Source organism: Kogia breviceps, chromosome 3, assembly GCF_026419965.1.
Source record: "Kogia breviceps isolate mKogBre1 chromosome 3, mKogBre1 haplotype 1, whole genome shotgun sequence".
NCBI lineage: Eukaryota > Metazoa > Chordata > Mammalia > Artiodactyla > Physeteridae > Kogia > Kogia breviceps.
In genome coordinates, this window is record NC_081312.1 from 13,773,565 (window position 1) to 13,779,784 (window position 6,220).

Genomic DNA, 6,220 nt, shown 5'->3' on the forward strand with positions numbered 1-6,220 from the left:
TATGAATTCTCTGCCTCAGACAAATTGGTTTATTCTCTGACCCCTGAATACACATTCTGCCCTCCCAACCCACTGCCTTTTCCATATGCCACTCTCAGTGTCCAGATGCCTGTCCAGATCCTCACCACCAATCTAAATCCTACCAGTCCTTCATGTCCTCTTTAAATCACACATCTTTCAAACTTTCCCGATTATCATAGCTCTAAATACTACTTCCTCTCTCCTGAATTCCTACACATCTTACCCATTTCTACTTGATATTATCTTTCCATGTATTTTAGCTCCTCAACCAGGTAGTAGCAGAAGCTACCATCTTATACTCTGAGCTCAGCACAGTACCTGATAATAAATATCAATAGATTATTTAATTGATTAGTGGTGAGCTCAATTCACTACTGGGCTAGAGAGGATATGAGAAGTGAATTTCCAAAGTAGAGAGAAAAGGAAAAGGAAGTCTTTTGCTTTAATACTACCACTGGAACTACCACCAGAAATGAGTCTCCCTAGATTTGGTGGCAGGTCATACTTCCTCAGGAATAGGCCAGACTGTTCCAGCTTTGATCCTGACCTGTACCCTTCTACAGCCCTGAGCAAGTATGGACCTGGGCTGATCCTTCCTTCTTCTGCAATTCTTTCCCCACTTTCACATGACTGAATCCATTCCCTGCTTCCTCTATGGAGAAAGTACGGCCAAAGGCAAGTTGTAGTTGAACAGAAAAACTGGAACTATCTCTAAGTCCAGTGAAGATGCTTCTTGAGTCTTATTCATTCTAAGTAAAGACTCCGAGTCATTGGCTAATAAACTAACTCTAAGCATCACAACAAGATGACTGGATCATTTGGTCACTGAAAAGATTTGCCTTCAGGAAAGTTTTTAAGCTGTACAACTGAGTATTGGTGTGCCCCCTTTCTTCTCACATCCTCCTCTATAAACCAAAACAAAAGAAATTTTGTCTTGTTTCAGCGAAAGCCTCGGTTATTTTTATTGTTTTGACAAAGAAAACGGTTATTTCCCAAGAAGAGGATAATATTGCGGCATATTATTTGCCAGGTTAAATGACTATTTCCTTGGCCAGTTAACCACACAGACTCGGCCATCTCATCTGTAAAATGGGTGTAATAACAAAAACTCAAGGGCTTGTGTGAGGGTTACATGTGAGAAAAGAATGTCGAATTCGTTTGTAAACAAGAAATACCTAGCTAGACAAATACAAGTTGTGGTTGTTTGTAATATCTAAAACATCAATCAGCTAAATATGGCAAAGGTCAGATAGAAGGCAATTCAGAACCAGTCAGGGAATCTGAAGCAGTCTAACAGTTCAGCAGTGGGAAGATCCAAGGTCTCCCGTCTTTCCACGCCCCCAACAGGATGGTGCCCAGGGCAACAAGCCCTCGCAGTCTCATTCCCTCCACCAGGCCAGTGGAATGCTGCTGAGTCATCACTGTCTTCTAGAGCAGCCGAAGAGATTTGTGACTCAGAGAACTGATTTATAGTTTCACGTTTCACTGCTCTAGCTCTTCTCTGCCACACAAAGTTTCCTAGTTGCACCTGTTTCACACAACGTTTGAAACCTAGGAAATGACCTCAAAACCGAATAGCAGCAAAATATAGAAACCATGTTTTAAATGGCCTATTGACATAAGGATTCTAATAGAGGTATTTCTGACTTTCAAATCCTAAAGAAAGGTTGAGAACTGAACAAAGCCGTTCAGGACTTTGTATACACCTGTGGGAACTTTGTATTTTGGGGTACTTTGAGACTAGAGCATGCATTTCAACCTGTGCTTTGTAGGGTGATACCACAGGCTGCCACGGAGCCATTTTTTTCTTTCTAAACTCTGCTGCTTGTAACATTTGCTAGGTAGCCAGCTGGGTTGGGGGTTAGGTGCTGCAAAAGTCATGGAACAAGTTTTTCTTTCTGTGAAAGAGCACCATACTCTGAACAAGTCCATTCATACCTGTTTTAATCAGCTGAAGAAAAGAACCAAATTTTTAGGAACCAGCCTAAAAGTTGCACAGTGAGAAATGAAGATATATCCATGATTATTCTTTATTAGCATTTTGCAATACCCTAAAAAATACTTTGGAATGTCATGAAAAAATTATAATTGTATAACTACTTACCCTTTCATTTGTTTGTTACTCATTCCAAAAAATTAGCTTCTTTGGGACTTCCCTGGTGGTCCAACCCTTAAGACTCCACACTCCCAATGCAGGGGGCCGGGTTCAATCCCTGGTCAGGGAAATAGATCCCGCACACCGCAGCTAAGAGCCTGCATGCTGCAACTAAAAGATCCTGCATGCCACAATGAAGATCCCGCACACGGCAGTGATCTGGCACAGCCAAATACATAATTTTTTTTAAAAAAAATTAGCTTCTTTGCACTACACATTGTAAATAAACTACACTTCAGTTAAAAAATTCTTTTTAAAAATTAGCTTCTCTGGGCTTCCCTGGTGGCGCAGTGGTTGAGAATCCGCCTGCCTATGCAGGAGACGCGGGTTCGTGCCCCGGTCCGGGAAGATCCCACATGCCGTGGAGCAACTAAGCCCGTGAGCCATGGCCGCTGGGCCTGTGCGTCCGGAGCCTGTGCTCCGCAACGGGAGAGGCCACAACAGTGAGAGGCCCGCATACCGCAAAAAAAAAAAAATTAAGCTTCTCTGAGCTCTTTTGGGAATAAGAAAGGGAACCACCGCTAGCCTGAAGAAGACGTAAGTAAAGAAACTATGATAAGGCTTAACAACAGGAAAGTGTCAGCAATTTAAATGAAGGTCAAAGATTTTAAACAAGCTGTCTAGATAAGGCCTAGCACAGGGAACAGTTCAGGACAGCCAATCCCTAAATGGAATCACAAAGTCCAAAGCAAAGTCATCTAGAGATTTTCCACAGTCACTTAGAGGCCTTGTAAATGATAACATTCCTCTGATCCCCTTTATATGATTAATCTTTCATTAAAATGTTTTCAAAGGTCAAAGGAAAGAACAGTCTAGTAAAATCCTAAAGGCAGCTCTGTCCTGAACTTGTACTTCTTGGAACTTACTTTTCTTATCTGAAAAATGAGCCAGATGGACTTTCCCTGATGCCTCCCTGATTTAGAATTTTATGATTCTAAATATTTTGCTTGTGAAATTTGTGAGGAACTTGTACAGAATTCCCTAGTAACTAGGAGACCCCTGGAGATGTGAATGTAAATAGAGCTAAGGTCATAGGGGACTTGACTCAAGAGTTACATCGTTTTATAAATGGTAGAAATTCAGATCATTATAGAGTTCCTACTTTGTTGAATGATAGTTAGAATACTTAGAACAGACTAGGCCATGCCTACTCCCACTAACTGATCAATCCTGGACATTTATTTCCAAAAATAGCCAAAAATGATCAAAAGCTGGGAAGAGGACATTATCTCTTTACAAAGACCAGAAAAGCAACAATAAAAGGGGAAAGTGAGCAATTTTGAGCGTCACATTTTTTAAAAAAAACATTTTCTTCTAAATATTTATATTCTTCAAAGAACATAATAGAATACATACAAAGGAAAGCTTGGAGATAAGCCCTGCTATTTCAAAAGATTAATGTCCCATTAATGATGATACTTCCTTAATTTAAAAATAAAAAGTGAAGACAATTCAAATGGAAAAAAAAAATTGTGGTGTTGAAAAAAGAAACTATACCTTCTACACTGTAGACTCTCCATAAGTATTAGTTAATTGATTTTCTTGGAACTCAAAAGACCCTTTCACATCCAAGTTCTTCTTTCTACCTCTGTCCTAATTATTGTTCATTCATTCCTTCAATAAACTTTTATTGAGCTCATGGAAATGAGATTCACTAAACACTGTGAATATGAAGATAAATTTGATAGGCCCTGTCCTTGAGGAGCTCACAATTCAGTGAGCTAATTTGCTGACCACCAAAAGTAGCAGGTTTGGTATGTACTAGGATTGAAGTAGACTCAGAGGAATATTTTGTGGCACACTGATTCACATTAAGATAAACCTGGGATACACTTTACAGTAAACCTAACTTCTTGGTAAATGGGGACTCTCCCTCCAGCATGAAAATGAATGTAAAAGTGACTTTAAAAGCTTAAAGCACTATATGCAGAAGCAGGTAAGCCTAAATATAATGACACAGCTAAGTTATGGTCTAACTTCTTTGCAGCAGAATCAAATATCAGAGCTGAAAGGAAATCTGGAAATCATCTAATTCAATCCTCTCATTCGACAGAATAGAAAACTGAGGTCCAGGGAACAGAGGGCCTTAGCCAAGAATTTCCAATTTGTTAGTAGCACAGTCAGAGCTCTTATCTCACATGATCTGACTTGACACCAAGAAGTCACGTTACATATTTCCTATACCATACACATTGCAAAAGAAATATGATGTACTGTTTCTTCAAGTAGGTATTTTTATAATGAGCTGCTCATTTGGAAGTTCAGATATTTGCTCATTTGGCAAACGTCTTTAGAGATGACTACTAGCCGCCTACAGAAAGAAAACCACAGCTTTTCTCCTCTTTGATCAAGGCTTTGAGTAAAAGTCTAAGAAGCAGCAATAAACAGCAACTGGCAACTATAGCCTTAGATCAGAGAACAACCTTTACACTGGTTCAGAGCAGACACCACTACAAGTTGTAAAACCTCAGGAAAGACCATTAACAGCATAATCTTGGAAACCGGAATATACATACACTAGTTCAATCACAAAAATCATTAGATCATCCAAGCCATATTGTGTCAAAATCAGAGAGAAGATAAAATCACATTTAAATGAAATGGCAGTTCTAAGAAATCCAGAGGATTTCATTTTCTTAGCTAGATTCTTACAGTAGTGAGAATAACCAAGTAACATTCCTTCTCTGCTAACTTTCTTTGTAGGACACTAATGGAAAGTTACGTTCAGAGACAACTTATTTCCCTTAATTCCAATACCTCCCTTCAATTATACAATAAAGCTCCCCAAATGCTTGAGCCATCTCACACTACGGCATCAGCTCCAGAAGATGAGGTGTTACTATAGCAGAAAAACATGGGCTTGGGAGACAGACAACCTAGATTCTGTTCTGTGCTCTGCTCCTCAGTTGCTGTGTGACTGCAGGACAGTCCATTGACCCTCCTGGATCTCAGACTGTTTCACTGTACAGCGAGGGATTAGAGGAACCCAGACAGACTACACTACGCAGACTACGGTAACAGATCTGGCACGTTTGACAGGTTATTTCACTAAGCCTTCTCCTCTATCTAGGAGAGTCTCTCCTCAGGACACAAGAAGCTCCCCGTCGGTCTATCCAGGAGCTAACCATTGGCTCTCAGGTCACACTGCCTGTTAAGTTACCCTCGTCTGTCCCGTAGCCCCCAGTCCCCTCCTGCTCGGCCGAGGCGGAAAACCCGAGTCCGCGGGACCACATGAGGGAAATTGAAAGGGGCCCTTCTGAAACAAAAGTGCCCACAAGGATTCTTGTCTGGCGGCTGGGCCTCCGCTCGTAAACAGGAAGGGTCGTCTCAGAGGCGGATCGAGTCAGGTTTTCGAGATAAGGGGAGGTTTTTCTTATTTCACCAGTGGCAACTGTTTCACACAACGTGCCGGATGAACCGTAACGAGCGCGGCCTCAACAAGCCAGGAGGCAGGGCGAGGGTGGTTTGAGATCGCCCCTCGGAGTGCCGCGGCAAAGGAACTCAGTATTGTTTTTTTTGGTTTTTTTTTTTTTGCGGTACGCGGGCCTCTCACTGTTGTGGCCTCTCCCGTTGGCTCTGGACGCGCAGGCCCTGCGGCCATGGCTCACGGGCCCAGCTGCTCCGCTGCATGTGGGATCTTCCCGGACCGGGGCACGAACCCCTGTCCCCTGCATCGGCAGGCGGACTCTCAACCACTGCGCCACCAGGGAAGGGAAGCCCCTCAGTATTGTTCTTAAAGCAACTCCTTGCTTCCCGTCCCTCCGATGGGAAGAGAACAGGCGAGCCTCAAGCCTAAGTTTTTCAAGCGCGCGCGGGCGGACGGGGCGGGGCGCGGGCCGAGGGCACTATATCTCCCGGCGGAGGAGCACACAGCTGCTCTCGCCTTACACCGCCCAAAACGCGCTGCTCTGGAGCCGGTTGTTTAGTTGGCGCTGCCGATGCTGCTTTCCTCGTTCAGTTTGGCAAGGATGCTCTGATTGGCCAGCGCGACCCTGCAGTAGTTGGCCGGAAAGAGTCGAGGCGCCTGATTGGCCGCGCCGCACC